The following is a 12,716-nucleotide window of genomic DNA, read 5'->3' on the forward strand; positions in this document are numbered from 1 at the left end:
GCACACCCACACATACAGTAGACACACCACATATACAGTAAACAGTGAAACACACACTACACATACACTACGTATACAGTATGTACACACTAATCTATGCTACTAATCAAAAAGCTATTTAACTTACCAGGCTTCATACTGCAGCAGTACCCCGAGTAGTCTGGGGGTGGAGCTTGGGACTTTGAGTGAGAGGCTCGGGACCCCAGTGATGAAGAGAATGGAGGGGAGGGGCAGCCACTACACTACCTGCACGGATGTCAGGTGAGAGTGCTCATTGCTGGAACCGGCAGAGGGGCATGGGAGAGAGGATGCCCGCTGGCAGTCTGTGGCAGGAAAAAGTTATTTCCTGTCAACGCTGTCACTCTTGTGGGAGTATTTTCAATGGGTGGCCGGGAGCTGCAGCTCCATCCACCCCATTGTTAATCCAGCCCTGCCGCAGAGCAGCGTCATCCTGGGAGCCAATTAGTGGGAAATGCAGGCAGCTCACACCACAACACCAGTACAGATGTATCCTCTTAAATCCTTGCTGCAGTCACGCTAAACAGCCCTTGAATTTGCGCCATGCTGTGGCGGGACTCGTTAGCTCAGGGCGTCTTTTTCCCGCGAAAAAATGTGTCTTAGATGCAAAGTATTGTAATAGGGCGCACAAGCAGCTTCTGCTGATTAAAATGTTATGCGGCATGCATATATTCTCTGTGTGACTGCGACTGTATTTGCATAGAAAATGCTATGCTATGCTATGTTAGATGCAGAGTAATGTAATAGGACGCACAAGCAGCTTCTACTGATTAAAATGATATGCGGAATGCATATATTCTCTGTGTGACTGTGACTGTATTTGCACATGGCACGCATGCGTTATGTGTAACGTGACTTGTAGCGCACAGAGCAAAGATGTAAGAGGACACATCTGTACCTTATACATACAGCATGGGGTATAGCTGTTAAATGCAACAAAAGTGTATGTTTCATGTATGAGGTGCTCCATCTATTACTTGCTCTGTCTTCACAATCAAAAAAAATATATGAAAGCACAAGAAAAATGTCCAAAGGGTTCCCGTCCCTGATGTTCATCATCCTACCAATGCTTCCACCTTTTGTGTATTTTAAAATTTCAGGATTTCACTAAATAAACTACAATTTTCTAGAACCCGTGTTATTTTCACATTCAAATTGCTTTACCCCTAGTAGGTTTCTAAAAGAAGACAACGTATTAGATAATAACATTTATGTAGCATATGATATTAACCTAAATACCAATGTAACGTTAGTTACCATTTATAAGATAAGCTTGGCCATCAATGGACATTGAAGTGTTGTTAGATGTCCAGAATCCTCATATACCTTTGAGTATCTAAAAATTACTTATCTGACAAAGCTGAAGGAAACTTATTCATGTTTTGTAACTAACATTACAAGTTAGTTAAAGTGATGTTAACCTTCAATATTCATCTTTAGGCACTGATTGCTCTTGCATGCGAACACATGTGATCAACCACCATATACCAATAGTAACAGCACCTAGGGCCTAATTCTGACCTGATTGCAGCAGCAAATGTGTCAGCTAATGGGCAAAACCACTGCAGGTGGGGCAGATATAACGTTTGTAGAGAGAGTTAGATTTGGGCTGGTTAAATTGTTTCTGTGCATAGTAAATACTGGCTGCTTTTTTTATTATCCTGAAATTTAGACTTCAGTTTGAACACACCCCACCCACATCTAACTCTCTCTGCACATGTTACTGTATATCTGCGCGCCCCCCCCTGCATTGCACATGGTTTTGCCCATTAGCTAACAAATTTGCTGCTGCAATCAGGTCTGAATTAGGCCCCTAGTGATATATTGTGGAGCTCCCATTTGTAATGTGGAAAAATCAAACATTAAATCGAATCCCTTATCAACATTTTCTTCTAGTTTACATAGTGTTTTCTCTACTTAATAATGTAGATACCAACATAATATTTATGATTAATGTTAGTCCATCTGTGACCTAATTTGTGGGACACAGAAAATGAATATTGAAGAAATTAAATTTTTAACAAATTTGTCCTCTTTTTTGTGAAATGGCACTAGGGCAATGGAGTTAATAGTAGTGATGAGCGGATTCGGTTTTACTCGGTTCTCAAAACGGCATCTTATTGGCTATCCAAGACACGTGACATCCGTGAGCCAGTAAGATGCCGTTTTGAGAACCGAGTAAAACCGAATCCGCTCATCACTTGTTAATAGTCCTTAGTGAAAACGATGGATGATGAGACTATAAGAGGTAGGATGGCAGAGGTAGTGGGCAGGAAGGATAGGAAAGAAGGGGGTACAGGAGAGGTAGAGTGGGGTAAGGGGGGTGTGGGTTAAGAGGAGGGAGGACCGGGGGGGAATATGTGAGGTCTTGTTGAATATATGCAAACATGAGGCAAGTTATAGAGATTACAAGGAGGACATGGCCTGAGTTAGAGAGTATAGAGGGGTAGGGAGGGACATTAACTTAAGTAGAATCAATAAATAAGGGGCATTATCTTGTGGAGTCCATCAGTAACGAACAACTTGAAGTCAGTGACACACCAAGTAATTCTATGCACATTGGCCCTCATTCCGAGTTGTTCGCTCGTTACTTTCCTTCGCATTGGTGCGATTTTTCGCTAACTGCGCATGCGCAATGTTCGCACTGCGGCAAGTAAATTTGCTAAGAAGTTTGGTATTTTACTCACGGCATTACGAGGTTTTTTCTTCGTTCTGGTGATCAGAGTGTAATTGACAGGAAGTGGGTGTTTCTGGGCGGAAACTGGACGTTTTATGGGTGTGTGTGAAAAAATGCTGCCGTTTCTGGGAAAAACGCGGGAGTGGCTGGAGAAACGGGGGAGTGTCTAGCCGAACGCTGGGTGTGTTTGTGACGTCAAACCAGGAAAGAAACTGACTGAACTGATCGCAGTGGCAGAGTAAGTCTCGAGCTACTCAGAAACTGCTAAGAAATTTCTATTTGCAATTTTGCAAATCTTTCGTTCGCAATTCTGCTAAGCTAAGATTCACTTCCAGAGGGCGGCGGCTTAGCGTGTGCACTGCTGCGAAAAGCGGCTAGCGAGCGAGCGAACAACTCGGAATGAGGGCCATTATTGCTTTGGAGAGAGATTAGATTTACTAAAACAGTAGTAACATCCTTCCATGACCTAGTCATGCTGTCTCCACCAAGGAAAACAGAAGATGCAATATTATGCCATTTTATATTCTCCCCGAACAATGTTCTGCAGAGTATAGTCAGACTGATATGAGCTTTCTCTATACTTACAACCATAGGCGTGCGCAGCACATATTATTAGGGGGTGCACCGTCGGAGGGGTGTGTCTAGCACCACCTTTTGGGCGTGTCTAGCACCATCTATTGACGTCAACGCAATATAAAATATCCACCCTTGTACCAATCCTAATAAAGCAGATACATTGTCAGATGTTGTGGTGTGCACCAAACAAACACCCCTGATGGCACTCACTGCAATTACACTGCTCCTCCTCAGCCTGGTCTGGCTCCCCCTCTCTTTCCCCTGCAAGCTGCAGCAGCTTATTTACCAGTCAGTCACTCACTGAAACTGACAGTCACAGACTAGTACTGCTGCTGCTGGAAAAATGAGTGACGTATCAATACTGCTGCCGACCGCCTGCCAGTATTGAATTTGTCTCCCTAAGAGGAACGCTGGCTGCATGCTGCTCCTCATCAGTGTCTGGCATTGGCATAGCATAGAAGGAGAGAGGTGGGCATGTGGCGGGTGTGATGGGTGGGCGGTGGCATCCTTGATTAACCCAGGTGTCCGGTCAGTAATGCAGTCCTCACAGGGTGCAGCGCAGAGTGGACCGTAATCAGCATGCTCGGCGATCGTTGCATCAGGCATGTGAGATCAGGGTGCCAGACATTAGGGGGTGCCTGTGCTCACCAGGCACCCCCCCTGCGCACACCTATGCTTACAACACCAGTGCAAAAAGGTCAGCAAGGAAGCTCACCATATTATGGTGGCCGGATGCAGCTACTGGTGTCCAGATAGCAAGCTACGGGCTCCTCACTTCTAAGTCTTCAGGGCCAATGTCACTTCTATCATCCTTGACAGAACTCAACGTCCTTGTGATGTGCTGTATAAGTACAGTTGGGAGGCGGTTGATAGACAGTTACAAGGTCAACAGTCAAAAGGTCAACCAGGCCAAAAGGTTGACAAGTTCAAAAAGTCGACAAGAAAAATGTCAACACACATATAGTCGACACATTTTTTTAGGGACTTTTCATCTTTTTACAACTATTGCTGTATTTATTATCCATTTCACAAACTATTGCCTTGGGTAACCTTCAGGGACAATATCACTTCCAACATCATTGACAGAACCCAACTTCCTTGCGATGTGCTGTATAAGAACAATCAGAAGGTGGTTGATAGACAGTTACAAGGTTGACACCATAGAGTCGACAATCAAAAGGCGACAGGGTCAAAAGGTCAATAAAGGCAAAATGTCTACCGGGTCAAAAGATCGATTTGAAAAAAGGCAGACACACATATGGTCAACATGTTTTTCATTTTTTTATCACATTTTTACAACTTTTGCTGCATTTACTATCCATGTCACAACTATAACCTTTAGTAACCTAATGGCAAGCGAAGCAAGCAACCAAGCCCGAAGCATGGCGAGTGAAGCTAGCCCACTAAGGGATGTATTTCACACATTTGAATGAAATATGTTTAAAAACACAAAATAACAAAAAACAACCCACTTTATTGTGTCGATCTTTTTCATGTCAACCTTTTGACCCTGTTGACCTTTTGACTATCAACCTTTTGACCCTGTCCCCATTTTTACTGTCGACCTAATGCCTGTCAACCTTTTTAATGTCTATCTTCTGTATCACTCCCGTAAAAGTCACTGGACCTGCCCACTAAGACTTGCGATGCTCTGTTCCCTACTTCTGATTATCAAGAATCTAGACACCAATGAACAGAGCAAATGAAGCTTAATGTAACGAAGGCCGAGTACAAAGTACAAAGTAATTAGGATTTCCTGGTAGGTTACATTACATTTTTGGAGAAATTTGTAATTTTTGCTAAAATTGTATAATTCATTCTGCCCACAGAGGGCCATATTTATCAAACTGCTTTTGCACAATTTGTTTTGTGGTACCCATACCACAGCAATAAGTATTATTTTTAATTGTAAATGAATGCATTAATCTCAATTTCAGGAGCACATGCTTCGTCAAGAGCCCATCCCGGTGATTAATGGGGAGTACTATTAGTACTCAGGGCCGCCATCAAGGGGTACTGGGGGAACTGCATGGTGTAATTGTATAAGGCGTACTACTGTGTAGCATAAGATGTCTAAAGGGTACTATTGTGTGGCATAAAATGAATGAAATGTTCCAGTGCCTTAACTAGACATTTTAGCGCTGTGTGCAAGAAACAGCATCGGCTGACCCCCATATTTAAAATAGGGCCGCCAAAAATATAGGAGTAGCTTCATGGGACATGGGCGTGACCACAAAATAATACCAATTCATATTATGCTGCACAGTACTGTAGTCTCCATTATTCAAATTATGCCACACAGTAGCGCCACTTTTCCGTATTACGCCAGGTAGAACCCATGTCACACATTACGCCAGGTAGAGCCCCTATCAATCATTACACCAGGTAGAGCCCCTGTCAATCATTATGCAAGGCAAAGTCCCCTTTTACACATTACTGCAGGCAGAGCTCCCTTTTACAGTGCTGTGCATCACAGAATAATATATTGATTATTTATTGTTGTGACATGTAAGTGTGTTTCTGCTTCCATAGTATGCTGGTATATGATTCAGAACACCACTGCTCAGAGGCCCCTAGAACCATGAGGCCTTGAACAGCTGCCCAGTGTGCCATACATTAAGCTGGCCCTGCTCATGGGGTGCAATTTTTAACTCCTAAAGGCCTATGTAATTTTTTATATTATATGCGTTAACTTTTTACATGTCTTTACATATCGGAACTGCTAATATGTCTTACTTTGTGAAAACTAGAGATGTGCGGCGGGCACTTTTTGTGTTTTGTGTTTTGGTTCTAATTCCATTTTCGTGTTTTGGTTTTGGCTTGGTTTTGCCAAAACCACCCTTTTGTGTTTTGGTTTTGGTTTTGGATCTGGATTATTTTGGAAAAAGACATAAAAACAGCTAAAATCACAGAATTTGGAGGTAATATTGCTCCTACAGTATTATTAACCTCAACAACAATCATTTCCAGTCTATTCTGAACACCTCACAATATTGTTTTTAGGCCTAAAGGTTGCACCAAGGTGGCTGTATGACTAAGCTAAGCGACACAAGTGTGCAGCACAAACACCTGGCCCATCTAGGAGTGGCACTGCAGTTGCAGACAAGATGGCACTATTAAAAAACTAGTCCCCAAACAGCACATGATGCAAAGAAGAAAAAGAGGTGCAATTAGGTAGCTGGATGGCCAAGCTAAGCGACACAAGTGTGCGGCACAAACACCTGGCCCATCTAGGAGTGGAACTGCAGTTACAGGCAGGATGGGAGATTTAAAAAATAGGCCCCAAACAGCACATGATGCAAAGAAGAAAAAGAGGTGCAATGAGGTAGCTGGATGGCCAAACTAAGCGACACAAGTGTGTAGCACAAACACCTGGCCCATCTAGGAGTGGCACTGCAGTTACAGACAGGATGGCACTTAAAAAAAACTAGTCCCCAAATAGCACATGATGCAAAGAAGAAAAAGCGGTGCAAGATGGAATTGTCCGTGGGCCCTCCCACCCACCCTTATGATGTATAAACATGAGATGCACACTTTAACAAACCAACCATTTCAGCGACAGGGTCTGCCACACGACTGTGGCTGAAATGACTGGTTGGTTTGGGCCCCCACCAAAAAAGAAGCAATCAATCTCTCCGTGCACAAACTGGCTCAACAGAGGCAAGATGTCGATCTCATCATCATCCTCCGATTCCTCACCCCTTTCACCGTGTACATTCTCCTCACAGAGTATTAATTCGTCCCCACTGGAATCCACCATCACAGGACCCTGTGCACTTTCTGGAGGCAATTGCTGGTAAAGGTCTTCCCGGAGGAATTTATAATTCATTTTGATGAACATTATCTTCTCCACGTTTAGTGGAAGTAACCTCCTACGCCGATCGCTGACAAAGTAACCGGCTGCACTAAACACTCTTTCGGAGTACACACTGGAGGGGGGGCAGCTTAGGTAAAATAAAGCCCGTTTGTGCAAGGGCCTCCAAATTGCCTCTTTTTCCTGCCAGTATACGTACGGACTGTCTGACATGCCTACTTGGGTGCTGTCACTCATATAATCCTACACCATTCTTTCAATGGTGACAGAATCATATGCAGTGACAGTAGACATGTCAGTAATCGTTGGCAGGTCCTTCAATCCGGACCAGATGTCAGCTATCGCTCCTGACTTCCCTGCATCACCGCCAGCGGGTGGGCTAGGACATGTTATCCTTTTCCTTGCGGCCACAGTGGCGGGAGAAATTGAAGGAGGAGCTGTTGACGGGTCACGTTCCGCTTGAGTTGACAATTTACTAACCAGCAGGTCTTTGCACCTCTACACACTTGTGTCTGCTGGAAAGAGAGATACAATGTAGGCTTTAAACCTAGGATCGAGGACGGAGGCCAAAATGTAGTGCTCTGATTTCAACAGATTGACCACCCTTATATCCTGGCAAAGCGAATGAAGGGCTCCATCCACAAGTCCCACATACTTTGCGGAATCGCTCCATCTTAGCTCCTCCTTCAATTAATCCAGCTGCTTTTGCAAAAGCCTGATGAAGGGAATGACCTGACTCAAGCTGGCAGTGTCTGTACTGACTTCACGTGTGGCAAGTTCGAAGGGTTGGAGAACCTTGCACAAGACGGAAATCATTCTCCACTGTGCTTGAGTCAGGTGCATTACCCCTCCTTTGCCTGTATCGTAGGTGGATGTATAGGCTTGAATGGCCTTTTGCTGCTCCTCCATCCTCTGAAGCATATAGAGTGATGAATTCCACCTCGTTTCCACCTCTTGCTTCAGTTGATGGCGGGGCAGGTCCAGGAGTGTTTGCTGGTGGTACAGTCTTCGGCACACGGTGGCAGAATGCCGAAAGTGGCCCGCAATTTTTCGGGCCACCGACAGCATCTCCTGCACACCCCTGTCATTTAAAAAAAAATTCTGCACCACCAAATTAATTGTATGTGCAAAACATGGTACATGCTGGAATTTGCCCAGATGTAATGCACGCACAATATTGGTGGCGTTGTCCGATATCACAAAACCCCAGGAGAGTCCAATTGGGGTAAGCCATTCTGCGATGATGTTCTTCAGTTTCCATAAGAGGTTGTCAGCTGTGTCTCTCATATGGAAAGTGGTGATACATAGCGTAGCCTGCCTAGGAACGAGTTGGTGTTTGCAAGATGCTGCGGGAGGCCATACATCTACCCAGTGGGCTGTTACAGTCATATAGTCCTTAGTCTGCCCTGTTCCACTTGTCCACATGTCCGTGGTTAAGTGGACACTGGATACAACCGCATTTTGTAGGACACTGGTGACTCTTTTTCTGACGTCTGTGTACATTCTCGGTATCGCCTGCCTAGAGAAGTGGAACCTAGATGGGATTTGATACCGGGGACACACTATCTCCATGAAATCTCTAAGTGCCACTGAACTAATGGTGGATACCGGACGCACCTCTAACACCAACATAGCTGTCAAGGCCTCAGTTATCCGCTTTGCAAAAGGATGACTGCTGTCATATTTCATCTTCCTCACAAAGGACTGTTGGACAGTCAATTGTTTACTGGAAGTAGTACAAGTGGTCTTCTGACTTCCCCTCTGGGATGACGATCGACTCCCAGCAGCAACAACAGCAGCAGCAGGTGTACCACTCAAGGATCCTACGGCGGAATCCCGGTTAGGAGAGGACTCCTCAGTCTTGCCAGTGACATGGCCTGCAGGACTACAGACGTTCCTGACTGAGGAGAAAGTTGACGTTGAGGGATTTGGGGGGGTGGCTTGCAGAAGCTTGGGTACAGGAGGAAGAAGGGATTTAGGTGTCAGTGGACTGGTTACGCTCTTAACCAAAGTTTCACTACTTTACACTGACTTCTGATGAATGCGCAGCAGGTCATGTATAAGGGAGGATGTTCCTAGGTGGTTAGCATCCTTAACCCTACTTATCACAGATTGACAGAGGCAACAGATGGCTTGACACCTGTTGTCCGGATTTGTGGAGAAATAATTCCACACCGAATTGGTGGCTTTTTTGGTAGTTTGCCCAGGCATCACAATGGGCTTCTTCATCCCAAGGACAACAGGTGTCTCCTCCAGTGCCTGACTTAAACAAACCACATCACCATCAGAATCCTCATTGTCAACTTCCTCCTCAGCGCTAGAAACACCCATATCCTCATCCTGGTGTACTTCAACAGTGACATCTTCAATTTGAATATCAGGAACAGGACTGTGGGTGCTCCTTCCAGCACTTGCAGGGGGCGTGCAAATGGTGGAAGGAGCCACCTCTTCCCATCCAGTGTTGGGAAGGTAAGGCATCGCAACCGCCGACACACTTGGACTCTCCTTGAGGATTTGTGATACCATCTCAGAGTGCACAGTTCTTTTCTGTACTCTTTCCAGCTTAACTCTTTTAATTTTTCTAGCGGAAGGATGAGGGCTTCCATCGTCATCTGAAGCTGAACCACTAGCCATGAACATAGGACAGGGCCTCAGCCGTTCCTTTCCACTCCGTGTCGTAAATGGCATATTGGTAAGTTTACGTTTCTCCTCCGACGATTTAAATTTCTTTTTTTGGTTCTTTTTACTGAACTTTGGCTTTTTGGATTTTACATGCCCTTTACTATCACATTGGGCATCGGCCTTGGCAGACGACGTTGATGGCATTTCATTGTCTATGTCATGGCTAGTGGCAGCAGCTTCAGCACTAGGAGGAAGTGGTTCTTCTTGAGCTTTCCCTATTTTATCCTCCAAATTTTTGTTCTCCATTATTTTTTGGGAATTATATGAGACAATATGCGGCACAGAAATAACTGATGAGACAGGACACTACCACTGGTCTGATGCAGCACAACAGGTTGTTGTTATAATTATTAAACTGCGGCTGTGGACATATAGCAGCAGTGTATATCGTCACTGGAATTACTGATGAGACAGGACTCTACCACTGGTCTGATGCAGCACAACAGGTTGTTGTTATAATTATTATACTGCAGCAGTGGACATATAGCAGCAGCGTATATCATCACTGGAATGATTGATGAGACAGGACACTACCACTGGTCTGATGCAGCACAACGGGTTGTTGTTATAATTATTATACTGCAGCAGTGGACATAAAGCAGCAGCGTATATAGTCACTGGAATGACTGATGAGACAGGAATCTACCACTGGTCTGATGCAGCACAACAGGTTGTTGTTATAATTATTATACTGCAGCAGTGGACATAAAGCAGCAGCGTATATAGTCACTGGAATGACTGATGAGACAGGAATCTACCACTGGTCTGATGCAGCACAACAGGTTGTTGTTATAATTATTAAACTGCAGCAGTGGACATATAGCAGCAGCATATATTGTCACTGGAATTACTGATGAGACAGGACACTACCACTGGTTTGATGCAACACAACAGGTTGTTGTTGTTGTTGTTGTTATAATAAAAAACTGCAGCAGTGGACATATAGCAGCAGCGTATATTGTCACTGAAATTGCTGATGAGACAGGACACTACCACTGGTCTGATGCAGCACAACAGGTTGTTGTTGTTATAATTATTATTATACTGCAGCAGTGGACATATAGCAGCAGCGTATATCATCACTGGAATTACTGATGAGACAGGACACTACCACTGGTCTGATGCAGCTCAATAGGTTGTTTTTATAATTACTAAACTGCAGCAGTGGACACATAGCAGCAGCGTATACCGTCACTGGAATTACTGATGAGACCGGACACTACCACTGGTCTGATGCAGCACAACAGGTTGTTATTATAATTATTAAACTGCAGCATTGGACATATAGCAGCAGCTTATATTAACACTGAAATTACTGATGAGACAGGACACTACCACTGGTCTGATGCACAACAGGTTGTTGTTATAATTATTATACTGCAGCAGTGGACACATAGCAGCAGCGTATACCGTCACTGGAATTACTGATGAGACAGGACACTACCACTGGTCTGATGCAGCACAATAGGTTGTTTTTATAATTATTAAACTGCAGCAGTGGACATATAGCAGCAGCGTATTTCGTCACTGGAATTACTGATGAGACAGGACACTACCACTGGTCTGCACAACACAGCACCACTTTATACAGCTGCACTGGATATATGGCAGCAGAGAACACCAACATTGTGACTGGCTGGACTGATGCAGCACAGTACACTGACTACACTGGACTGGTCTGCACAACACAGCACCACTTTACAGCTACACTGGATATATCTGCCTGGACTGATGCAGCACAGTACACTGACTACACTGGACTGGTCTGCACAACACAGCAACACTGGATATATGGTAGCAGAGAACACCAACACTGTGAATGGCTGGACTGATGCAGCACAATACACTGAGTGACTACACTGGACTGGACTGAGCAGCACAACACTTGCCACCCGCTTTCCCACCCCCCACACAGACACTGAACACACTGAGGACACATCCTCTCTATACACTCTCCGAGACTGGAGTGAAATGGCCGCGACGCGCGGCTCCTTATATGGAATCCAAATCCCGCGAGAATCCGACAGCGGGATGAAGACGTTTTGCCGCATTCGTGTTTCCGAGTCAGGCAGGAAAACCCGAGCTTGACTCGGATCCGGGCTCGGAAGGCAAAGTTCGGTAGGGTTCGGTTCTCTGAGAACCGATCCCGCTCGTCTCTAGTGAAAACTAAGTCTAAAATGGATACTACAGTGAGCCATTCAGAACTCGTAAAATAAAGCAGACAATAATGCTCATTTGTAAACTAGTATTTTGCACTTATCATCCACCAAGTCACTTCCCATTGTGTCAGACATTTCAGGATTATTAGAAATTAACTGGTCAGAAGCATACACAATCACATTAAATGACAGGGATTCAGTATGATTTACCGGCAGGGCGGGATGCCGGCTGTCCATATCCCAACAGCAGCATCCCGCCCGCAAAGTGCCAGCTTAAAGAGTCCCCTTGCGGGCTCGCTGAGATTTGGACTCAGTGGCTCGGTGCACTCGCCACAGTAATTATTCCCACTCTATGGGTGTCGTGGACACCCACGAATGGGAATAGTCCTGTTTTGCTGGGATTCTGGCTAGTGGCATTGTCGGCTGGTGGGATTCTGGCGTCGGTATCCTGACTGCCGGCAAATTGAACGCATCCAAATGACAGCTATGATAATATTATTATCAGTTTTTCATATAATGGTAATCACAATGTAAGAGAATAAAAGCTGTTCAGAAATGACCAACAATTCTTTGGTATTAAAGTAATACATATCATATTCCGGACGAATTGCGCCTTTTTTTCGTCCGTTTTAAGATTCGACTGTACTCGACAGCCGGAACCCTCCACCCGGGACCATGAATTCGACATATGCAATACAAAACGCATTCGACACTCCCCTTGTCGAATAACGGACCAATCGTCGAGTAGTGGGCGTCCTGGATTCGACTTCCCGCCGTTTTCAGCCCTTTA

This window comes from Pseudophryne corroboree, chromosome 2 (assembly GCF_028390025.1).
Source record: "Pseudophryne corroboree isolate aPseCor3 chromosome 2, aPseCor3.hap2, whole genome shotgun sequence".
NCBI lineage: Eukaryota > Metazoa > Chordata > Amphibia > Anura > Myobatrachidae > Pseudophryne > Pseudophryne corroboree.